We start from the raw sequence: 26253 nt of genomic DNA on the forward strand, positions 1-26253 counted from the left end.
ATAATTTTTTGATTTCAACTAATGGATCAATTTCAACTATGTTAAAGGAAGAAAATATAGTGTTATCATTTAGATGTTGTTCCCAAAGGTCCATCATGTTCATCTCCATCTTCTTTAGGTACTAAAGCGAATAGGGTATGAAAATACTATAAGACTATATGTTTAATGAACTTGTTTGGAATATTTAGAGAAATGATAATCATGCTAAGTAAAAATAAATTTGACTAACAACATGATATAATTATTGTGGTAATTTCTCAAGTACCAAGACCAAAGATGGAGGGTGAATGGGTGATTGCAGTTGATATTCCTACAGCCTTCAGATCTGTATGAGCTCCTCCACGCACATGATCCTTTTACCGTTTTGTTCCCCTTTGTCTCTTTGTCCACGTCATAAGCTTTCGAACCTTCCTTAGCATGTAGCATTTTTTTGCTTTCCCTTTACTGAGAACCCCTTCTCATGTAACAACCTTTCCCAGGTCTCTTTGTTCTTTCCCTCAAGTGCCACATGTATTCAATCAATTTTCACCCTGTACAATAGGAAAACTAATGGAATGACATAATCAATGAGTTGGAAGAATTTATGCCCCATGTCTCCAATGCTTCTTAAACTTTGTCCGCAATCTCATTATGTTTAATTTGATCTATCACTGAAAAAATGAACTTTGTTTCACAACTGCTTAGAGATTCCTCTGTTGTAGTTGGTGGAACGAATATTCGTGGCAATTCGGTGTTTCTAGCATCAACATTTCCTTTTGATACCAGCCTCAATGGTTTTAAATCGTTTGTTACATATATAAAAAGGGACCTTTTGTCATTACATAACAAAGGATTTAAACACACAATACAACAAAACTTAAGTAGTCTTTACAAACAAACGTTGTATTTAAAGTAACAAGACGATACACTACAATACATAATAACCAGCATCAAAAGTAAAATTCTCATATCTCATCATAAATTTAGTTATTACATTAGGATTAGATCTTGTAACGCAACAATGCAGAAGTTCCATCTAGACCTTTTTTATGGTAGTACTCACAATAGTCTTTCACTGTTTTGCATGATATTTTGGAGGGTTACCTTCTGACAATAATTCAACAATCGGTCCATAAGGCTTGGAAGATGACATTGAATCTGTGTTGAAGAAACATGTAACTAACAATCTTGGTCCAACTTTATTTGCCAATACTATGTGCTCAACACTTATAGATTTGTCATTTGTTATGAGCTGAAAAAAATCCAAAATAAGCAAATGGTATATTAACTCTTATCGATCGTACATGGATTAGTAAAGAAAAAGGAAACTAGCATGCAAAAGATCTCCAATGTTGACCACAAGGGCACCATGCGTAGGAGGAATATCAACCCATTGATTCTGGTGAAGCACTTGAAGTCCTCCATGTTTATCTTGTAGAAGCGCTGTGAGAAAATCATTGTCAGAATGTCTGTTAGTGCCTATGGTGAGTTCTTGCTGAGGGCATGCTGCATAGTAAAGGGCCAAAACACGAATCCACTCCATGCAATCCATATCTTTGAGTTAACAACGGTCAAGACCGAGACCTTCAGACAATAATCCAAGCAAGGAACAACCCAATTTCATCATATGCTTAGAGTAGTCCATAAGTATTTCCCTGCAACAATTTTGTAAAATTAATGAAACACCACGTCTCAATTTTTATCACCGCATAATACATATTCAATTATTTGTTGGCTTTCTAATTCATATTAAGAACATATACCTATGGTCTTGGAAATTCTTCTGGACTGGGAGAGTTATGCGTCATTTTAAAGTAAATGTAATCTCTCCAATTTGTAGCTGGAATAGAAAGGTTATAAAAATCAAAATTGCTAGCATGAACCGCTTTTTTCATGATATGTCGAGTGTAATATTGCTTCTTAATCTCGATATCTTGCTCAAAAAATTGTCTGGCTCTTCATAACATTTTATGAACGACAAATATTGGAATGCCGTGATTAACCACTTGGAAGAAACCCCATGTCTCCGATGCATCTTTTACTTTGTCCACAATCTCATTATGCTTGATTGGATCCATCTTGTCGATGCCTTTTGTTTGAAAATATAATAGATGGAGAAAATATAATATCAAAATAATAATAAAAGAAATAGGATAATTACTACTACAATAATATTCTTAAGTAATATGTATGTATATATAAATTTTATACTTGAGTCGTGCTAGGCATTGTCCTAAGAAACAATTTCAGCAGAAGATCAAACAAGCCTTCTTTAATTAATTAGAGAACACATGAATCAACAAAATATAAATACTACAAAATAAGCAAGTCGAAAGAGAATGTTAGAAAATTGGCAAAGTCTTACTACTTCACTTGGTTCTCTTTCCTCAAAATTCCCTCAACTACTATATATAGAGGAGCATAGGTGTAACACCCCGGAAAAATTTTGAGCTAAGACTCGAACCATTGTTCGTAGTGAGTAATCCTAATATACGCCTAGGGTTTTACGAGTCTAATCCTATAGGTTCAGTTTTATAATCCTAATATACGCCTAGGGTTTTAGTTGAGAGATCAAGAAGAGAAAAGGAGCGAAAAAAGGAGAAAAGAGGAAAGGATCAAGCCGTTCGTCGAGGTTCTTGAGTTTTGTTGTAGACTTTTGCCATGGGTTTGATCCCTAAGAGTTATGTAAGTTTGCACAGTGTTGGGTTCGTTCACCCATAGGCCAATCATGATTTTTCAGATTCGAATTTGTCCATAAATATTGTAAGATTTAAGTTCTTTAAAAGTGTTCTTGAAGTTTCAGTCTAAATCTTGTTTTATTGGGGTTTTAATGAATGCTTGAGATGAAAGTGAATGTTTTGAGGGCTTTATTGAGTCGATTAGATTGTAATTATCTGGAGTAGTTCAATCTTAGTGATTGCAAAATAAATCATTCGATTCTAGGTGAATTAGGGTCTAAAAATGAGTAAGGAAAAGTCGGATAGAAACAAGATACCAAGTCGACACGGATCCTTCAGAGTGAAACTTTTCTCTTCGCGTCGCAGAGAAAACACGGAACTCTTTGATTCAAAAATTATTTCAACCAAACATTTTAATTCATCTCTGCGTCGCGGACTTGTTCCCTAGACAGTGTTTTTCAATCATTTCTCATGATTAACTATATAAAACACTTTTAATCAACACAATATATTTCCAACCACAAATCATAACATTGAATTCACAATTCAAATTTTCGGTAGAGTTAAGAGTAAAGGCTTGAGAGTTCTTTCGAACATTTTCGAGAAAGTCCCTTTGAGTGTTTTTGAGGTGTCTTCTACAATTTCTAACAACTTGTTTCAAGACTCAAGCAAATGAGTATGAGAATGGTGAGAATGTATTCATGAGTCTTCTTTAGCATCACAAGATCCTTCATATCATGAACCTTAACTCTTGAATTCATAATTCAAATTAAGAGAGAGTTAAGAGTAGAGTTCAAGAAAAACATTTGAGTTTAATAATGAATCCTTTGAGATCAACTATCGATTTTGAGTTATGTTTTGAGGAAGTAAATATGTGAAAGAGAAGAGTGGTATACATGAGTTCCATATTGTTATTCATAGCCTTCAGTCGGGTCGTTCATGCCCTATAATTCTGCATGAACTCTATAAGTTGAGTATATTCGAGAGGAGTAGTATCTTCAATGTTCTAAGGCTTGAGTATGGAGTTCCTAATCCCTTTTGATATTTTATTCCTAATCATGAGACTATTACATATTACCGATGGAGTCCTCGAGTGGAGTTGTTCATGCCCATAAGTTCGCATGAGCCCTACAAGCTGAGGAGTCTGGAGATGAGAAGTATCTTCGAGTCCTTGTGTTGAGTAGTTCATGCCCATAATTGCTGCATGAACCCTCTGAGCCGAGAATTCTTGAAACGAGTATTCCCATTAATGTTCTTGAGTTTTGATTTGTTGAGTCTCGAGTATTGAGTTCTAATTATGGTTATTGAAAACCTTCAATTGAGTCGTTCACTTCCATAATTCGGCATGAACTTTATTTTGAGAAGTCTTTTACAAATTTTTATAAAATTGTTTTAAGACTTTATCACTTAAGTTGAGAAAGAGTAGAATCGAGTTCATTTTCTTTAAAATGATATATGGCAACTAAGTATTCTCTAGAGTAAATGTTTCACAACTAAAAGAGAAGGAAACACCATTATCCAAGAGACCTTTTCAGCTAGTTTTTGAGTAATAATCTCAAACCATAGAGAAAGAGTTATGTTTTTAAAAATATGAGTTGCGTATATTTTGGGAGTAGTATTGAGCACTGATATGGGGATGAGTTCATAATAACTCAAGTCTCCATAAACCATGTAGCCATCGTGGGTAGAAGGGTCATACTCTTTAGATGATTCCCTAATGATGTTAGCATAGACTAGTGGATCCACCTAGTTGAGAGGTTCTATGCCCCGTCAAATTATAGGATAGTTCTTGCAGCGTGGGCGAGACGTTGTATCATCACATAGCTCATAGTGATGGTTGTCGGTTAGACAAACTCCCACAGAGATATTTTGTATTTTTATATACACATAGTTTACTTTGTATTTTCATATACAAGCAGAGTTTATTTGGTATCCTTGCATACAAACTAAATTGCTTTCTATTGTTTTAAAAGCTTTCCATGTATTGCATATGCATTGTTGCTTTATACTGAGTTGAGTATCTTATTATTTAGTTGAGCCTTATTTCACTGAGTTCAATATCTTATCATTGAGTCGAACTATGTTCTTTGAGTTGAGTTGAGATTGAGAAGAGGTAAGTATGTGTTTTTTCGACCAGTTCAACCTTACGTTTATGCTTTAGAATTCCCCTTAAATGCTCGTACATTCAACGTGCTGAGCCATTTGGCCTGTATCTTTTCATGATGTAGATACAATTATTAAGGGTCATCAACAGGACCTTCGTTGATAGTACATGGAGTTCAAGTTAGCTATGGTGAGCCTCCTTGCTTCCGGAGGATTTCATTTACTTTTTCAGTTTAGTTACGATGTCATGGGTCTTTGATACGCTCAAATTACACCTTCCTAAAGAAGTATAAGCGATCGTTATCAAGTAAACAACCCAACTTATAGGTTGGGGTCGATCCCACGAGGAAAATGGTTTAGACTTTACTTTAACCAACAATTATATTCAATTAGCCAAAGTACTTCTAGAAACAAGAAATAAAAAGGGGGGGGGGGGCGGGATTTGTGAAACAAATTGTAAGAATTCAGTAAGCAATCACTAACCAAAAGTCAATTTCGGTTTTTATCAAGATGAGAAAATTAACCAGGGTAAATGTGTTCCCCACAAGCTCATAACTCAGTAATCCTAGTAATCGCATTCCTCTCCTAGTGTGTTACATGCAAAGTGAAAAGTTAGGTATCTCTAAATCCTTGATCCGACATGTAGAGAATTTCACCCCGTACCTTGATCTGGCTACATGTGTATAATTTACTAACCCTTACCTTTACCTCATATTAGACATCATAATCGATGTTTGGCTTAGTTATTACTTCGCACCAATCGACACTAGCCTATTAGATAGTATCACACTAAATCTATGTTGATAATTCTTTTCTTGTTGATTACCTCCTTGATCTGGCAAGTAGCAACAAGGCGAGTTCTAACGTGTGCACTAGTTAAAAAGACTTTTAAACGAAAGAATTATCAATGCATGCAAAACACTATTCAAGAATTACTTATTTACTATTCATACTTTGTTAATCGCTTATGGTTCCCACAACCCTAGTTGTGGATTTAGTTACCCATACTAGCAAGAACATAATTCATAATATTAGATGAATAAATCATGAACTTACGTAACGAGAATAATAAACCCAGAATTTCAACTTGAATTACAAAGCCAAAATCTTCAAAATGAATGTAGGAAATCAATAATTGCTAGGGTTGCAACTTAATCTCCAAAGTCACAAAGAAAAAATTGAATAATAATGTCTAACCCCCAAAAACGAGGTTTACATGTCCTATTTATAGAAAACAAATCTAAATTAAAAGGGAAACAAATTAAGGAAAGTTTGTTCAGGTACGCGTCTTCAATCCACGAGACTGACTTACAAAACGTTGATGGATCTACGGTCCGTAAGTCCTTTCCGTCAGCTAGGACTTAGAAAATATTTCTGTTTCCAAAAAATCATCTTCTCTGAAGCAAACAACGGACTAACAGTACCGACCGTAGATCGATCTACGGTCCGTCAATCCCCTCCGTAGCTCCATACATAGAATCTTCAAAAATCAGGTACTGGAACCCTCGGAGTATCATTCTATGGATCAATAGTACGGTTCGTAGATCAATCTACGGACCGTCAATGGACACCGTGGTTCCACACTTGGTTAGAGTTCCTTGATTTGTCCTCAATACCATGCCTGCTGATCTACGGTCATCACCTACGGACCGTGAATGGACCTACGGTCCGTAGATCACCTCCGTGAATGCCCTGTTTCTGCATTTCTTTCAGCTGTCTATATACTTCTGCGCCTTAACACCTTTCCTACAAAACACGATAAAAACACATAAGAACCAATATAAAAAGGCCCTAGACACACATAAATTGTATGTGAAATGTATTAGAAATACCGTAAACTCACGGTAAATCAACACCCTCAACTTAAATTTGTTGTTTGTCCTCAAGGGACGCACTACAACTCTAAACGACACTTGCGTAGAAGCAAGCATTTTCAAACCCAAGAAAACACATGGCTCCCTACCCTCCTCATTGTTTGGGTTCACATTCGTTCTCTTAGACTCGACAAGCCAATTCATGTGGATCACACCATGATACAGATGGACCAACTCACACACAACATACATCTTCTCACTATAACCAAAGTACTAACTTTTCGACAATGTAACTAGTGCCCTTACTTCAAATGAAATCTCCTTTTCCCAAGAATGAATGACATCATTGTACAATGATTTATTCAACACTCACGCTCAGAAGTAATTTGAAATACAGTTAGTGCTCAATGCCATCAGCTTGCCCTTATTTTCACTGCTTAGACTCTCCAAAATAGACTCTAGGATCACTATAGGGCTTTCTTGGCTTGTAACGTCGGCTCAGGGTCATGTGTGATACATTTGGGTACTGCTTAGTGACTTTCTGCCCTCCTTGACATTACACTCGACTTTCAACCTCTTTTTGCCCTATTTTTGTCATCCTATCATTTTACTTTCTTTCCCTTAATTTTCTTCAACCACGAATGTGACCTCAGACTTTGCAGTTCTTTTTACTTTTATTTTATTATTATTTTTTCTTTTAGCTTTCAACTAGTCACATCCTTTTATCTTTTTTTTCTTTTTCTTTTTTCATATCACTCTTTTCATACACATTTTTCTTTCAGTTCCCTGTTTCATTGCCACCCTCAACTTATGGATTTTCTATTAGTTGAAGTACACAATACCCGATGTCAGGTCAGGGCCAAGATTGAGGTTGCTTACATTAGCCACCCTCAACTTAGGCTTTTGGCCTAAGTCAAAGTGCACATGTCCAAGGAGGGACTGGGGCCAACAAAGTAGATTATGGGAAAGTGAGATCAGGGTTTAGAAAGAAATGGTTTAATTTTAGGCTCAAATTATTTGGATCAAAGGGAGCATTTATTTCATTTGGTTGGATCCTTCTTTTAGGCTATTTGTGGATTTTTTAGAACAATGGCCTATGATCACTTTCTAACCTCTAGATTGAATTGTCTTAGCAGGACTAACCAGACAAGTTCTAGCTTTGCAGAAAAATTGTTTGAACACTCAACGATTCTCACACACTCTTGGCACATAGTTCCATCATCAGGTTATTATATTACCCAGTTCAAGTTTCAGCTTAAGTCATGCTGTCAAGTAGATTGTTACTATGTCATACTCAGAGCCAACACAATCAACTAATCGTAACCTACAACTTTCTAGCATACATCCCAAAATCTGACTCGTATCATTTTTCATAAGTCATGATGCTTCTACACATAAGATCCTAAGACATGCCAGTTCAACAAAAATTAAACAGTCCCTTGGGGAAAAAGAACACAGGCAAGAAAACCCCAAGAGAGGATTCATGAGTTGGGTTATTCAAATTTAACCCTATCACTCACAATCCATTTACCCCACCCCCAACAAAAATAGATGCAGTTTTCCCCAATGCATACATAAACATTAAAAGAATATGGATTGGGTGAAGCAAACCTGTGGCGCAAATTGCCGATGAATCATCATCAAGCAGGGGGGTCCGGTTTCCCGGAACCCGCTGGAACAACAGTGGGGGCACCCTCAGTAGTGCCCACATCAGCAATCATAGCACCCTCAGTAGTGCTCTCTAACAATCTCTCCGCACCATCAGTGGTGCTCACCATGTTCGTCAAAACAGGCTGAACCTCTGCAACTTGGGCAGAGCTCGATGCCCCTGCAACTCTCTCACGCACCCTCTGCTGGCGCAACTCTTCGTCTACAATCGAAGCCCTCCTAGCCACCTTCTCCTGCCGACGCTGTCTCTTGTGAGCATTCTCTTCCTCCGTGCGATGAGAACGGTGCCGCTTGCCTTTGGCATGTGTCGGTGCAGGCCCCTCCTCGGTAGTCCCACTGAATAGAGCATCTAGCATTGTATCATCAGCCAGTGCAGTAGGAGAAGCCTGAGTCTCAACTGAAGGTGCAACAAGAATGATATCAATGTCAGTCCGGAGACTGGCTACGTCAGCCTGCAAAGTAGATAGGTCTATGGCCGGAGTTGATCGCTCGAGGACTCGCAACTCAAAGGCATCAAGATGCTTATTAACAGCCTGGACCTTCTGGTCCATCATCCCCTCCATCCTGTGCTCCATCCTAGCCTCAGACTCGGTTATCGACTTTTGCATCCACGGCTCGATATGATGCAGCAGTGTGGCCATCTGCGCCTCTAACTTCTATACTCTGGCCATCGGGACAACAGTAGCACCTAACTGTGGTGTGGACCGGGAAGAGCTAGGAGCCATACTAGCTGCCTGAGATGAGGAGCCCGGGATAGTGTCGGTGTGGTCTGGGATCATGGAGTCACCGCCCTGTGCCTGCTCCACTGTGTCTGCAAGATCGGTACCCAAGGGAGGTACCTCAATCTGGGGTTCTCTGTGAGGTGCTGCCACATTTGCCTCATCTCGAATAAGGCCAATATCTAATGCCCCTATAGGGTGGACTAACTTGTCACAATGCCAGATCGGCACTACAGAGTCCCTGCACAAATGAAAAATCAGACACGAAAAGGGGTAAGTAGTGGAGGTTCTGAAAGCCCTCTCGTGAATTTCTGCCAGCAGCATGTGGGCAAAGTCGATAGGCACTCCTGCTACCAATGCTGCAACCATGACCGCTCTGTCCCAAGTTACTTGATTATCAGCTTTTGTAGGCGACACTCTATTACGCACCAGCAGCCAGAAGAACTTGGCTACAAAATTTAGTGTGGCCTTCCGGATGCCCAATCGTGGAGCGGCGACCTATTCTGCATGCTCACCATCGGCAGCAATGTACCTAGCCAACCATAGTAGAACAACCTCTCGCTGCTCAGCATTCCACTGGAAAGTGCCACTCCGCACGATGTCCCATCTATAGTCAAACTCAGTTGTGTTGAGCGACCAAGAGTGACCCGTAGTAGGACCATAGAGAAAGCGTTTGATCGTGGCAGGTGATATGTCCACCGGGCACCCTCGAACCAAAGTGGAAGTGAGCGGATCCTGCGCTGGCTTTGATCGCTTAGAAATGGAACCGCGGAGAGTGGCAGCATAGGAAGCATATAACTCCCGCACAATCTCCTCGCTGTACGTCCCTGGGTCTAGAGCTATCCAGTCACACTTGTGAAGGTTGAACAGCCGGTGAATGTTTGGCACAGTATGCAGGCTCCCCGTGACGATACTGCGCTCCTCTGTAATTAGTCAGGCCATCTTTTGTTTGTTGTTGACCATCTTAGCATCCCGATAAATTTGCCATTGACCCTCTACACACCACCTATTTAGCTCGCCTGCTACAGGAGTGGGGTCATCATTCCGTGGTGCAGGTATGGACTCTGAGCTAATCGCCTCATCAGACGATGCTGCTTGGTCATTCTCTCCAGACCTTGTGGATGATTTGGCATTGGACCCTGTAGCATGGGCAGACTCGGATCGTGAAGAGTGGGAAGCCTCGGAGCCTGAAGCATGGGCAGACTCGGACCCGGACATAGACCCCTCTAAACTAGAAGTAGCCCTAGTTGGTGACCTGATCAGTGTTTTCTCCTCATCAGACTGGGAGACAGTGACTACGTCGGGAAGCACCTTCCGGGGGGTGCCTCTACGTGCAGCGCGAAAAGTCCTAGGGTTGAGAGGCACATATGTTAGATCAGTGTCGGCGTCTCTGTCCTCATCAATTAACCGGAAACTAGGGGCAATAAATTTGGACTTGCCCCTCTTTGAGTAGGTGACCATCTTCTTGGGTGCCATTGTACCTGCGGGAGCGATATTAGTGCCCAAGACTAGCCACATAAAAAATTTAGACAGATGCTACAGTGGTCATCCACGGAGGAGACCTATGGTTCGTAGACTGATCTACGGTCCGTGGATCTCTTCCGTGGATCAGGGGGCCTGTCATATAGGTCGCAGATGGAAACCACGGAAGTGCAGAACGGTTCGTAGATGAACCTACGGACCGTAGTCCACCTCCATGGTTTCATACTTGGTGAAATTTTTCATGTGCATCCATTTACGAATCCCATCTACGGTCCGTAGATGGGGTATCGTGGATGCCATCTGTGCCAAGTATCATACATTTTTTGCCTTAGTTTTCAACATTAACACAATCTCATCATGCATTTACAACATTAAATTATGCTAGTTCTTCATTCTTAAGATTCCGACCGATTATTATACCAAACAATTTAGACTAGTTGTGGAACCCTAGGTCGAAACTAGCATATAGTTTTTTTACAATCACATCAATAATTCTACACAATCACTATCTATCGTTCCTAGGGCATTGTAATTTTCAAGTTTATCATGCAATTTCATCTAACAATTACCCAAGGCCAAGACCCAACTCCCGACTTTCTATAGCCAATCTATGAATCGAAATTCAAAGTGAAGGGAAAGTCTATTACCTTACAAGAAACAAGGAGTGGGGTGATTGCGTGATGATACTAAGCTTAGCAAGATCAAGGAGTCACCTCTTCGTTATTGACCAAACACCGGACCCTTTTTGTTAGATTATAGGATGGGTTGTATTTGAAATGGAAGGGAAATTGGGGAATTATGGAAAGAATGATATGAATGAGTTATGGAGTGATATAGGAGGTTAGGAAATGTTAGAAACGGTTTTGGGAGTAATGGAGGGAAGGGGAATGGTTTAAAACAAATGGGGGGTTTTTAAATGGAGAAATTCGGGTCGGGTCAAACAGCCTGAGGTATGGACTCACGAGACCCCGTCTACGGTCCGTGAGTCGATCTACGGTCCATAGATCAGGACCGTAGATTACTCATACACTTGAAAATTTAAACACTTATCTGGGATCTACGGGTACCATTTACGGTCCGTTGATTAATCGACGGACCGTCGATTGTGTCCGTAGACTTCTGCACCAGACAATTTTCTGCAGAATTTTAGTGGTGTACCTGCACATGTAGCAACCAATAGGCTATTCTTTTTACATTTTCTGGACACTTTTTAGACACGGACCCTATTCTAATTCTAGCCAACACTAGTACAAAACTAATTTGATACATAAAATAAATCGAATAGCGCAAACTACTAGAGAAAAAAGAAAACTATATCCTATCGTTGGCTAGATTGTACATCTTGGGTTGCCTCCCAAGCAGCGCTTGATTTAACGTTGCGGCACGACGTAGGCCTCTTGATTACTCAGACTTCATCAAGATTGTAGGCCTCAATCACTTCTTGCACAGTTTCAGCATTTCCCAAATAGATCTTGATCATTTGCCCGTTTACCGTGAACCTTGTTCCATCCTTTTTTTCCTGCTCAACCGCCCCATGGGGGAACAATTTTGTGAGCAAAAATAGTCCGGTCCATTTTGACTTGAGTTTGCCTGGGAACAAGCGCAACCTAGAGTTGAATAGAAGCACAAGATCACCAACCAAAAATTCTCGCTTTTCAATTCGTTGATCATGATACCTCTTCATCTTCTCTTTGTACAAGGCTGAACTTTCATAAGCTTTTAGGCGAAACTCATCAAGTGCATTCAAGTCATCCATTCTTTGATTAGATGTGCTGCCCCAATCCAAATTTAATTTCTTCATTGCCCACATCGCCTTATGCTCTAGTTCTACTGGTAAATGACAAGACTTCCCATATACAAGTTGGTAGGGAGACATACCTATGGGGGTCTTATATGCAGTGCGGTATGTCCATAGAGCATCATCAAGCTTCTTTGACCAATCCGTTCTATTTGCATTCACAGTCTTCGCCAATATATGTTTGATCTCTCTGTTGGATACTTCAACTTGACCACTAGTCTGTGGGTGGTACGTGGTGGCTACATTGTGGCGGACACTATATTTCTCAAGTAGTACCTTGAACAACTTATTGCAAAAGTGAGAACCTCTATCGCTAATAATAGCCCTTGGTGTACCAAATCTGGAGAAGATGTTCTTTTTTAAGAAACCAGTGACACTTTTACCTTCATTGTTGGAGAGCGCAACTGCATCCACCCACTTCGATACATAGTCAACCGCAACAAGAATATACTTCATCCCATATGAACTCACGAATGGACCCATGAAATCAATGCCCCATACATCAAACAACTCTATCACCAATATAGGATTCAAATGGACCTCTTGCCTCTTTGAAACCCCTCCTTCTTTTTGGCAACGATCACAAGACTTGGTGAAATCATGAGCATCTTGGTGAATGGTAGGCCAGTAGTATCCACACTGCAAAATCTTATGTACAGTCTGAATACCACTATGATGCCCAACAACAGGCGATGAATGGCATGCTTCAAGTACACTCAACATCTCAACCTCGGGCATGCAGCGACGAATAATCCCATCAGCACAACTACGATACAAATAAGGTTCATCCCAAAAGAATTTCTTCCCATCATGCATAAACTTTTTCTTTTGGTGAAAAGACAAATCGGGAGGCACATTATCGCTTGCCAAATAATTAGCAAAGTCCGCATACCAAGGAATCAGATCATGAGAAGCAGCCATTACCTGTTCATTTGGAAAAGCATCATTAATTTCGACCCTATCTCCAAGCTTTAGCATGGCCTTTTCCTCTAATCTGGACAAGTGATCGGCAACTTGATTTTCGGTTCCCTTTTAATCTTTTACCACAAAATCAAACTCTTGCAGCAACAGTACCCATCTAATCAATCTTGGTTTTGCATCTTTTTTCGCCATCAAATACCTCAATGCAGAGTGGTCAGTATGCAATATGACCTTAGTACCAAGCAAGTAGGAACGAAATTTCTCGAATGCAAAAACCACCGCAAGGAGTTCTTGTTCGGTCACAGTATAATTCTTCTGGGCCACATTTAGAGCTTTGCTAGCATAGTAAATAGGGTGAAGAATTTTCTCTCACGTTTGACCTAATACTACACCAAGCGCCACTCCACTTGCATTGCACATTACCTCAAACGGTTGTCCCCAATCCGGTGAAATATTGATAGGTGTTGTACCCAACTTCTCCTTCAGCTCTCCAAATGCTCTAAGACAAGCATTATCAAAATAGAACTTACTCTCCTTCTCGAGCAGTTTGCACAAAGGATGTGCAATTTTTGAGAAATTTTTTATGAATCTCCTATAAAAACCTGCATGTCCAAGAAAACTTCTAACACCTTTTATTGAAATGGGTGGCGGAAGTTTTTCTATTACCTCAACTTTAGCTCTATCAACCTCAATACCTTTCTCTGAAATTCGATGTCCCAACACTATACCTTCTTTAACCATGAAGTGACACTTCTCCTAATTAAGCACCAAGTTGCAGTCTTCACACCGTTTAAGCACTTCGGCCAAATGATCTAGACACCGATCAAAAGAGTCACCTACAACTGAAAAATCATCCATGAACACTTCAATAGTGTCCTCCACCATATCAGAAAATATCGACATCATACACCGTTGGAAGGTAGCTGGGGCATTGCATAACCCAAATGGCATCCGTTTGAAAGCAAAAGTCTCATATGGGCAAGTAAAGGTGGTCTTCTCTTGGTCTTCTGGAGCTATAGAGATTTGATTGTAGCCCGAATACCCATCAAGAAAACAATATCAACCCTTTCCTGCAAGTCTATCCAACATCTGGTCAATGAATGGCATAGGAAAGTGGTCCTTTTCTGTCCACGCATTCAACTTCCGGTAATCCATACAAACTCTCCATCCAGTTACAGGCCTTATTGGAACAAGCTCATTTCTTTCATTTGGAACCACAGTCATACCACCTTTTTTAGGCACACACTGCACAAGACATACCCAACTACTATCTGAAATAGGATAAATAACTGTTGCATCCAGCCACTTGATGATCTCCTTTTTGACTACTTCTTGCATAGGTGGATTTAGGCTTTTCTGGTGCTAGATACTGGCCTTATAATCTAGCATGAGTTGGATTTTGTAAGAGCAAATACCGGGGGGAATCCCAATGATATCTGCTATAGTCCACCGATTAGCTCGCTTGAACCTTTTTAACACAGTCACCAAGCACTCTACTTGTCCTGCATTCAAATCTGCCTCAATGATGACCGGTAAAGTATTCCCTTTGCCCAAGTATACATACCTCAAATGCGGTGGTAGAGCCTTAAGCTCCAATTTTGATGCCTCCACAATAGATGGTCTTGCGGGTGGGAACTCGCGATTTTTCATGTCTAATTCATGCTTCTTTGGTTTGGTCCGGTATTCATACCTATCGAGTGCGGCTACCAACTCATCATATTCTTCAATGTCATCACTATCGAAGTTCATAATAACTGCTGCTAGTGCCTCAACACTTAGTCGCTCTTCAATTTGCACTCCAGTCCCAGTCTCCACCCTGTAAGTTATGGCAGATACTGTTTGGAGCTCACCACTCTACTTCATGGACCTACAAATATTGAAAGTTGTTTCTTCATTATTCAGTCTGAATTTCATCTGTCCCTTTTCCATATCAACCAACGCATGCCCTGTGGCAAGAAATGGTCTCCCAAGGATGATGGGAACCTCAAAATCAACCTCACAGTCAAGAATCACAAAATTTACCAGAAAAATGAAAGACTCCACTTTCACTAGCACATAGCACACCAATGGGCCTTTTCACAGTTCGATCGGCCATTAGTAACCGTATTGTAGTGGGCTTTGGGTCCCCTAAACCCAACTTCTTGTAAATAGACAAGGGCATGAGGTTGATGCTAGCACCAAGATCACATAATGCCTTAGAAAAGTGTAACAACCCTATAGTACATGGGATCGTGAAAGCACCAGGGTCTTCCTTCTTCTACACAAGAGATTTTGTAGCAATAGCGCTAGAATGCTGCAATCTATCATCATCTACAAAACTCACAGACCTTTTCTTTGTCACCATATCTTTCATAAACTTCCCATACCCGGGCATTTGTTCCAGGACTTCTATCAAAGGAACATTGATAGAGAGTTGCTTCAACATAGTAATAAACCTGCGATATTTACCATCCTCAGTCTTCTTCACTAATCTCTGTGGAAAAGGTGGTGGAGGTCTAGGTATGGGGACCCCTTTCTGAGATATCTCCACTTCTTGCTCTATTGCTTTCTCAGACTCTGGTCTAACCGCTATCACATCATCTTTTTTTCTAATCTCAATTCCACCACAGACGGCCTAGGTGGATCTATGGTTTGTTTACCCCCTCAAGTAGTAACTTCCATACAATGACCATCATTCTTTAGATTATGGATAGTGTTGCTAGGAAGAGTGCCAGGTTGACGTAGGTTCACTGCAGTAGACAACTGAGTCATCTGTTGCTCTAGATGCTTTATTGACACTGCATCGGCATCAACCTTTTGTCCAATACCATATAAGTCGCTTCTCATCTCCTTCACTTTCTCATCAGTTGCATCAAACCTTCTCATCATCTTCTACATCATATTTTCAATACGCGCCATATTGCCTCCAGTTTTCCTAGCACCAGATTACCGATTTTGAGGGGGAACATAAGGTCCAACCCGATCATTTCTGTTGCCACAGTTGTTCCTGTTGTAGTTGTTGTCGCGATTTAAGTTCCCATCCCGGACATAGTGACCCTCTCGGTTGTAATTTCCATAGTTCCGACCTTGGTTTCCTTGACCTTGGCGCCAATATTCCGTGTTGGATCCTTGGGCATTTGGTCGGAAACCCCCGTCTGATCATTCACAGTTCTTCATAGTAACACTCTTCCACTAGTGGTGGAGTTCTAGTTAAATAATTCACAATATTTACCTTTTCTAGTCCTCCGCTCACATGCTTCAATACCAACCCCAACTCGGTCCTCATCTGGGCCATCTCTTCACGAATATCATCTGCAGAGTTGTTATTTGTACTATGAACGGCAAATGTGTTTCTCCCAGTATCTGACCTCCGAGTGCTCCATGCTTTATTGTTGCGAGAGATCCTTTCCTGTTTTTCAGCAATCTATGCATATGTACAATCACCATATGAACCTCCAGCAATAGTGTCAAGTACTGCTTTATTGTTATCATCCTGTCCTCGATAGAAATACTCCTTCAGTGACTCATCATCAATAAGGTGGTTTGGGACACTTCTTACGAAGGCAGTGAATCTGTCCCACGAGCTACTCACAGACTCTCCAGGTAATGCCACAAAATTGTTGACCCTATCTTTGTGATTGAGCTTCTTAGACACTGGATAGTACTTTGCTTTAAACAATTCTGCCAGTTGGTCCGATGTGAATATTGAGTTATACGGAAGCTCAATGAACCATACTGCAGCATCGCCTGTCAGTGACAGAGGGAACACTCGTAATCCAATGACATTCATATCCAAATCTGGTCTACCTACACAACTTTTGCAAACCACTCTTAGCTTAGCCAAGTGAGCATGTGGATCCTCCGATGGCGATCCTGAAAATAAGCCTATTGCTGTAAGCATATGCATCAAACTACTAGTCACCACAAATGTGTGCCCTGGAGGTAGAGGAGGTAGGACAATGGGTCCATCAGAATCTCCTAAATCGATGTTGCCCCGATAGTGTCATGTTGTTGTGGGCCTGGTGGACCATGCACTCTAACTGCATCTCCCAATTGATTTTCATTTAGACCCCAGTTTTCCCCACCAACTACTCTTGGCTCTTGTAACTCAACTGCTTCATCTAGATTTCCTTCTATAGGATTAACTGGAAGTCCTTGATTGTTCATTCTTCGCAAAGTTCTGTTCAACTATGGATCGTACGGAGTAAGTGGTTCGCCTTGGCTTCGTGTACTTGGCATACACTAGAGTCGGAACCTGAGAGAGACAAAAACAAAGGTAAAAAGTAAAATTAGGAAATATTTGACTAACGTTCAATAATGTAGTTAAAAATAAATCTAAAAGCCAGATTCCCCGGCAGCGGCGCCAAAATTTGATACGCTCAAATTACACCTCCCTAAAGAAGTATAAGCGATCATTATCAAGTAAAGAACCCAACTTGTAGGTTCGGGTCGATCCCACGAGGAAATGGTTTAGACTTTACTTTAACCAACAATTATATTCAATTAACCAAAGTACTTCCAGAAACAAGAAATAAAAAGGGGGGGGGGGATTTGTGAAACAAATTGTAAGAATTCAATAAGTAATCAATAATCAAAAGTCAATTTCGGTTGTTATCAAGATAAAAAAATTAACTAGGGTAAACGTGTTCCCCACAAGCTCATAACTCAGTAATCCTAGTAATCGCAATCCTTTCCTAGTGTGTTACATACAAAGTTATAAGCTAGGTATCTCTAAATCCTTGATCCGTCATCTAGAGAATTTCACCCCGCACCTTGATCCGGCTACGTGTGCATAATTTACTAACCCTTACATTTACCTCATATTAGACATCATAATCGATGTTTGGCTTACTTATTACTTCGCACCAATCGACACTAGCCTATTAGATAGTATCACACTAAATCTATGTTGATAATTCTTTTCTTGTTGATTACCTCCTTGATCCGGCAAGTAGCATCAAGGCTAGTTCTAACGCGTGCACTCGTTAAAAAAACTTTTAAACTAAATAATTATCAATTCATGCAAAGCACTATTCAAGAATTACTTATTTACTATTCATACTTTGTTAATTGCTCATGGTTCCCACAACCCTAGTTGTAGATTTAGTTACCCATACTAGCAAGAACACAATTCATAATATTAGATGAATAAATCATGAACTTACGTAATGAGAATAATAAACCCAGAATTTCAACTTGAATTGCAAAGTCAAAATCTTCAAAACGAATGTAGGAAATCAATAATTGCTAGGGTTGCAACTTAATCTCCAAAGTCACAAAGTAAAAATAGAATAATAATGATTGACCCCCAAAAACGAGGTTTACATGTCCTATTTATAGAAAACAAATCCTAAATTAAAAGGGAAACAAATTAAGGAAAGTTTGTTCAGGTACGCGTCTTCAATCCACGAGACTGACTTACGGACCGTCGATGGATCTACGGTCCGTAAGTCCCTTCCGTCAGCCAGGGCTTAGAAAATATTTCTGCTTCCAAAAAATCAAATTCTCTGAAGAAAACGACGGACTAACAGTACGGACTGTAGATCGATCTACGGTCCGTCAATCCCCTCCGTAGCTCCATACTTAGAATCTTCAAATATCAGGTACTGGAACCCTCGCAGTATCATTATACGGATCAACAGTACGGTCCGTAGATCAATGTACGGACCGTCAATAGACACCGTGGTTCCACACTTGGTCAGATTTCCCTAATTTGTCCTCAATACCATGCCTGCTGATCTACGGTCATCACCTACGGACCGTGGATGGACTTACGGTCCGTAGATCACCTCCGTGAATGCCCTGTTTCTGCATTTCTTTCAGTTGTCTCTATACTTCCGCGCCTGAACACCTTTCCTGCAAAACATGATAAAAACACATAAAAACCAATATAAAAAGGCCCTAGACACACACAACTTGTAAGTGAAATGTATTAGAAATACCGTAAACTCACGGTATATCAGTCTTGTCTCGACTTCCATCTTTGTCATCTAGAAGCTTCATAGATAGAAAGTAGAGTTTGAGAAGTTTGTTTCATTTATTTTGTTAAATGTTTTAAGGACTTCAGTTGCCTATTTCTGGCGAGTTGATTATATTATTTTATTCATAGTTAATCTTTTGAGTTAACGATTTTGTAATTGAGTTTATTGAATTTATTTCAATTTTTAAGTTTTTGTATGCTTGAGTTACTCTTCCGCTTGTAGTCAGCCAAATTGGGGGTTCGCTTGGATATCATCTATGGTTCTAGAGTGCCGGCCACGCCCATGGAGTAGACTCGGGCTATGACAATAGGAAGTGGAGGAAAACATATTACACAATATAACTTGGAGGAAAATGGAGCATTGCTTGGAGACAAAGGAATTAAACTTGGGGACACAGTATATTAATACTTTGTGATTACGTTTATGACATAAGCACATTCATCATCAACTTAATGACATTAGTGCGTTTGTCACAAATTAATAGAGTTCAAAATATGTCTTAAATTATTTTACAATATCAAAAAATACCCCATATATTTTAAAATAATTTTGAGATAGAAGAACTCGACTTGCTTTATTTTGTATGAACAAAATGTTATAGGTTTTGTGTCTTTCTAATATGAACCAAACTTAGACCAATAAAATTTAACTTATTGAATTATTGGTGAAATATAAAATTTCTATTAATCAATTATTCATTTCTAAGTCAGAGATTCTACCAATCACATTTTAATCCTCATATTTTGTTGTTAAACACGGTTGTATGCCAACAAGTCATGCACGTGCCTGGTTATTCATGAGAGCTCTAGAGACTAGGCCAAAATCTCATGGGAGAGACTTCACTCCACTTCTCATGTGAATTCATGAAGTATATAATGCTTTAAATACACCATCCATAAGGCCTATGAATTCATTAAGAGTTAATAATCATCCCTCATATTTAACAGCAATTCAAGCACTCTTTATTGGTGCGCAGTGTTAATATAGACTTGTTATTACCAATATGAACCTACTTCATGGGTCTCCAATCACTTAGGAGGAGTTACCATCTCTATTTACAATCATATTGGCCTTAACCCCATCTCTTTCGAGGATTGGAGAATTAATTTTCTTCCAACAGGTTTAGTTAGTGAATCAACCTAATTTAATTCTGACTTCACATAATCAATGGAAATTACTCCATCTTTCAATAGTTGCTTAACCACATCATGTCTCAATTTCATGTTTCTACTCTTACAACTGTAAGATTTATTCTCCGCAATAGCAATTGCGGCTTGACAGTCACAATGTAAAAAACACATGAGGTAATTCATCCTTTATTAAATGGGTATTCGCTAAGAAATTTCTTAGCCGCTCAGCCTCAGAACCAACCAGATCCAGAGCAACAAACTCTAATTCCATAGTCGATCTATAAATGATCGTCCATTTAGATGATTTCCACGATATTCCACCACCACCTCCGGTGAACACATATACCCTAGTGGATTTTGTCTCATCTAAATCATGGATCTAGTTTGCATCACAATAACCTGCTAACGTATACAGATATCCACTATACATGATACCATAATTGATGGTTCCTCTCAAATATTTCATCAGTCTATTTAATGCAGATCAATTCTCTTTATTGGGATTATGAGTATATCTACTCAGTCTACACACAACAAAGGCTATGTCAGGCCTAGTAAAATTCATTAAATACATTAGACTCTCAATGATCTAAGCATAGTTAGACTAAGCAACTGGGTCATCTTTATTCCTTTTCAATTTAGAGTTAACATCATATGGAGTGACCACAGTTGTCACCTCAAAACATTCAAACTTTTTAAGAAGTCTTTCCACATAATGTTCTTCTGACTACATTATACCATTTTCACTCCTTATAAATTGAACTCCCAATATCATATTTACTTCACCCAGATCTTTCATATCAAAATTAGTTCACCAAAATAATTTGGTACTCTGCACAATAATTAAACTTGTACCAAATATAAGCATGTCATCAACATATAAACATATTATCACATAATCATTGTCTACCACTTTAATATAAACATATTTATCCACTTCAATAGAAGAAAAAATGTTTGTCATCAAGGCTTGATCAAATTTTTCATTCCACTGCTTAGGAAATTGTCGAAGACCATAAAGTGATTAAACTAATTTACAATCTTTATTTTCTTGTCCAGAAATAATACATCCGTCAGGTTGAACCATATAAATTTCATCTTCTAAATCACCATTTAAAAAAGTTTTTTTTATGTCCATTTGATGTATAAAAAGTTTATGAATTGATGCTAAGACAATTAAAATTTGAATAGAAGAAATTCTAGTCACTGGTGCAAATATATCAAAATAATAAATATTTTCTTTTTGAGAAAAACAGTTTGCTACTAAGCGAGCTTTATATTTATCTATAGATCCTTCAAAATAAAGTTTCCTTTTGAAAATTCATTTGCAACCAATAGGTTTTACACCACGAGGTAAATAAGTTAAAATCCATGTATTATTTTTCATAATCGAATAACATTCAATTTTTATTGCCTCTTTAAAAAATTTAGCATCAGAAGAAGATATAGCTTCTAAATAATGTCAACAAGAAAAGTTTGAAAATCATTTCTATAAGAAAAATATTCTTTCCTAGGACTTTTACTCCTTCTTAGTTCTTCAATATTAGAAATAGACTCACTATTTCTTTCAGCAGGTACACGAGAAATTTAATCACATAGTGAAAAAATATGTTCAAAGAATTCAACATTTTTTGTCTCAATAATAGTATTGCAATCAAGCACATCACTCTTTAAAACAACAAATCTATATGCAACACTATGTTCAACATATCCAATAAGCATGCAATCAACTATTTTAGAACCTATTTTTCTCTTCTTAGGATCAAGCAACAAAACTTTAGCAAGACACCCATACTTCTAAATATTTCAAATTTGGTTTATAACCTTTCAACAATTCATAAGGTGTTTCACTAGTTCTTTTATGAGGAATTCTATTTTGTAAGAGACGTGTAGATAATATAGCTTCACCCCACAAATTATTAGGTGCATTAGAACTTATTAACACAGAGTTCATCATTTCCTTTAATTTTCTATTTTTCCTTTCAGCTACTCCATTAGATTCTGGAGAGTATGGTGGAGTTACTTCTTGAATAATTTCTTTTTTAAAAAAGGCATTGAAGGATAAATATTCTCCACCTCTATCAGACGTAATTCTCTTGTTTTTTCTACTAAGTTGATTTTCAACTTAAGTTTTATATGAAATAAAGGCATTAAATGCATCATCTTAGTTTCTAAGTAAATATAACTTAGTAAATCTATAAAAATCATCAATAAATATCACATAATATCTTTTACCACCTCTAGTCATTGTTTGTTTCAAATTACCTTAATCAGTGTGAATTAAAGACAATAATTCAGTTTTTCTATTTACTAAAAAACATGATTTCCTTGTAGTTTTAGCTTCAGCACATACTCACACTTATTAATATTATTTGAATCTAAATTAGACATCAAACCAAGTGATTGCATATTTTTTGTATAAGAGAAATAAACATATCCTTATGTAGCATGCCATAAAGAAATAGAATCTATCATGTAAGTAGAAGTAGATGCGTTTTCATTCACAATATTAAGTACGAAAAGTCCCTGTTTATAATAGTCTTTTCCCACAAACACATTATTTTTTGTCAATATGATCTTTTCAGATTCAAATGACACTTCAACTCTAGCTTTATTAAGCAAGACTACAAAATCAGATTTGCATGCATTGTAGGAACGTGTAGCACATTCATAAAGGCTAAAAAATTTCCCGAAGTTAGGTTCAGGAGCACTTTACCCTTACTCAAGACTGTAGTAGTTCTTGAGTCTCCAAGGTAGACTACTTCTGTGTCATACCTTATTGATGTATAGCAGGCAAATGCTTCTCTATCTGCACAGATGTGCCGAGTAGCCTAGTGTATACCACCCATTCTTATATGTGCTAAAATGTTTACTTGAGAAATGACAACTACAATAATTTCATCTCCTTTAGCTAAATTAGCCTTGGAAGGATAGCACTTTTCTTTGTCATTTTTTATTCTCTTCCTACATTGTGCGGCATAATACGATGATTTTTCACAAGCAAAACAAGAGCCTTTCTTTTTTTTTAAATTGCGATTATAAGACTTGTAACCTTGAGACTTATTAACATACCTTTTATTTTTTACTGCTTTGGTCTTGTACTAAGTTTGCTAGTATTGTTGATTCCTTTGCTTTGAATGACTTTTTTTGTAGCTTGTTGTGCCATAAACTTCTGTTAGAGTGCCTGGAATAGTAACAACTATGATAGCACCATCATAAATATTATTAGTAGTGTCAAGAAATATATTATTTGCCATAGTTTCTTAGATTGTTGGAAAATATAATAGATGGAGAAAATATAATAATACAAGAATTAGGATAAATACTACTACAATAATATTCTTAAGTAATATATATGTATATATGAATATAATACTTGAGTCGTGCTAGGATTTGTCCTAAGAAACTATTTCAGCAGTGTGAAATGTTTTCCCAAGATTAAACAAGCGTTCTCTAATTAATTAGAGAACACATGAATCAACAAAATATAAATACTACAAAATAAGCAAGTCGAGAGACAATTTTTGAAAATAGGTTGAGTCTTACTACTTCATTTGGTTGTCTTTCCTAAAACTCCATGAACTACTATATATAGAGTAGCATAGGCAGTGGAGGAAAACATATTTCACAATATAACTTGTAGGCAAAGGGAGCATTACTTGGAGAGAAAGGAATTAAACTTGGGGACAAAGTAGATCAATACTTGGTGATTACTAATCTGTTTATGTCACAAATCAATCGAGTCCAAAATATGTCTTAAATTTTATTTTAAAATATCCAACACCTTCAAGGTCAGTCACAGGAAAAAAGAATTGTGTTTTACTTGGATATGACGAATCTGTCCTGTTTATTGGTCGTAGAATGAATATTTGAGGTATCTTAGTGATTCTAGCATCAACAAGCCTTTTGACACCAGCCTTTCTATCATCAAAGGCTTTTAACTCACTCATTTTGTCATAATTACTTGTCTGATCAACTATGGCCTCCAAATTCTCAGTGTTAGAGATTACCATCTTCTTTGGTAGGATGGGATGTTATAAACAATTAATTTGTAGAGCTCCTAATGGGCAGCATGGGATAATATAACTAGTTATTACTATTTATGCACATCACTATCATCCCTAACGTCCACAAAAAAAAAAGAGGCTATATCCTAGATCTTCACGATAAGCTTAAATGCCTTTCACTATCACTGGCTGAACCCACTTAAATGCTTCAACCCCACCTATATCCCAGATCTTCATGTTAAGAAGATTCATGTGATATACCAACGTGGCCTCCGGACAATTAAACTTTATTTTTAACAGAGAATCATATGTTGTAAAAGATGTTCCTCAAGTGTGGAGGACCTAAAGAGAATTAGTGAACAAAGTAAGTGATATGCAACATCCAAAGAATGTGTTTCAAATTCATAACTCTAATTAAATTTTAGAGCACTCTTGGAAATTACTGCAAGGCAACTAGTAGCCGGATTAGCAATATATACAATTTTAACTCTAGGATATCATGAAGTTCAGTTCAATGTCATTGTTCATAACATTCAAGATCTCTAATAAAGTGGAATATATATTACTTGGATTTACAAAATTTTCTTCCATAATAATGAACAATATGTTTACAAACGACACTATAAGTGCATATTAGCAAATAATCTAAATTAATTCATCTATAAAATAATTGAAATCCGGCTTCCAGATGGAAGCAGAACCGAGTAAGAATTCTTATACTTAAGTTGTTCTGACACAACACTGTCCAAGAACATTGATGAGGATAATTGAAGCAAACTTCATAGATAACACTCCACTTGACATGCAATATTGGGATCGAGTTTCAAACAAGATAACAATTTTTCATTTTTTTTTATCCCGTATCTCATGGATTCTTTCCCTACAAGGAAATGAAATTATCTTCACCTTTTCAATGTGATACTGAGCAGAGTAAGATACACGTTCTATGAAAGGATAAAAATTCCAGAAAGAAAACTTCACTGTTAAATTAAAAAAAGAGTCTAGTGTTGTTTTTTACCTTTTTTTCTATTACAATAATTTCAACTAATACACTACCGAAGCCGATCTTTTAAAGACTAACATTTATATTATGCTTTTGACTTAGAACCTTCTACAACATTCTTATGGCCAATATTCAAATTAAGTTTTTATTCCCACCGCCTTTTTCTTGGATGCGGCAACCAAAAGTTTTGGATGGATGAAGAAGTTTTGTATGCTATCACTACAGTCAATTTTAGATATGGCTAATGAATTTTTAGTCAAAGAATTAACAAATTTTATATAAAATCTCATTTAAAGCCAATTTGGTAGTGTAGAGTGAAGGTTGAAGATAGTTTACAATTGGTTGCCATCATCTAAGTATAACTCTCTCTCTCACTCACACACACTCTCTCTCTCACACACACATATAAGGAATAAAAGAACAATTTCAGTGGAAATTAAAGATTATTTAAGATTAGAGTTTGATCAAATACTTGTCCGAACATCATGTGTGGTTTTCTTCTACTGTATTCTCTTTGTGGGTGATAGATGGACCATCCTTGAACACTAACACAAACTTAAAGTAAGTAAGTATTAATTTGTAATGGAAGTAGTAAAGTCTTTCAAAGGGTAAAGCCTCATATCCAAATTAGCAGGTGTATATTAATTGAGGAACTATTATACCTGCTAATTTGCATATTTGTTAGGTTTCTATAACTGGACAGAGTGTCTAGAAATCACAATCAACAAATCACTCAATTGTTGATTCTTCAACCACTGAAAGAACTGTCAAACCAAAGATCAATTCCATGAATTTCATGGTAGTAATTATAGCAGGAGTTGGTTAAGAAGGTGTGAGAATCTTTTCTAACTGTTTGACACACCAAAACATAGAAAAATCAGCTAAGATCCTGTAAATTTGGGGGAAAGGGTGGGTATATGGTTTTTAGTTATATAGTCACTTATAGGAGAAGGATGACTTGACAGAGGTGCTGCACCAAGTTGTGTAAAAG

At 37.9% G+C, this 26253-nt stretch overlaps 1 pseudogene; it reads right to left on the bottom strand.

Moving 5' to 3' along the window:
* Positions 1 to 980: 980 nt before the first annotated feature.
* LOC125871852 (1-aminocyclopropane-1-carboxylate oxidase homolog) lies at positions 981 to 24265 on the bottom strand (annotated as a pseudogene).
* Between the last annotated feature and the right edge of the window lie 1988 nt (positions 24266 to 26253).

The sequence above is a fragment of the Solanum stenotomum genome, chromosome 7 (assembly GCF_019186545.1).
Source record: "Solanum stenotomum isolate F172 chromosome 7, ASM1918654v1, whole genome shotgun sequence".
Classification (NCBI taxonomy): domain Eukaryota; kingdom Viridiplantae; phylum Streptophyta; class Magnoliopsida; order Solanales; family Solanaceae; genus Solanum; species Solanum stenotomum.